The sequence below is a fragment of the Teleopsis dalmanni genome, chromosome 1 (genome assembly GCF_002237135.1).
Source record: "Teleopsis dalmanni isolate 2A chromosome 1, ASM223713v2, whole genome shotgun sequence".
Lineage (NCBI taxonomy): Eukaryota > Metazoa > Arthropoda > Insecta > Diptera > Diopsidae > Teleopsis > Teleopsis dalmanni.
The window spans coordinates 160,548,309-160,548,775 of record NC_051846.1 but is presented as its reverse complement, the minus strand read 5'-3'; positions in this window follow the sequence as shown (position 1 = coordinate 160,548,775).

Genomic DNA, 467 nt, shown 5'->3' with positions numbered 1-467 from the left:
CTTTTTTGTGAATATATGGTATATAACATGTATATATATAAATAAATTTTATTTCTTTCATTAATCAGGTGATTACTTACTTTTGGTTTTCAATTGTTTTATTGTATTATTATGGATTCAAGAATAATTACCTGCAAATAATAGAAAGTTAAATATTATAACTAGTATTTATTAATTATCAACAAGGTTTTTCTGCAGGTTATATAAATATTTGACATTCCTAAGTGTTGTGATAACAAAGTTACAATACAATTGTTACTATATATTTATCTCTAGTTTTATGTTCTATTTAGAATAGGTAATCAATAAAAATTTAACAACAGAACAACCAATTTAAACAAATAAAAGGAAAATAATAAAATTATTGCAAACAAAAGAATTTATCTTGAAGTTAACAAAACCATATAAACAGAATTTTACTGAAGTACGTAACCGTGCATTAGATAAGGCGGTTAAGATAAGATGTT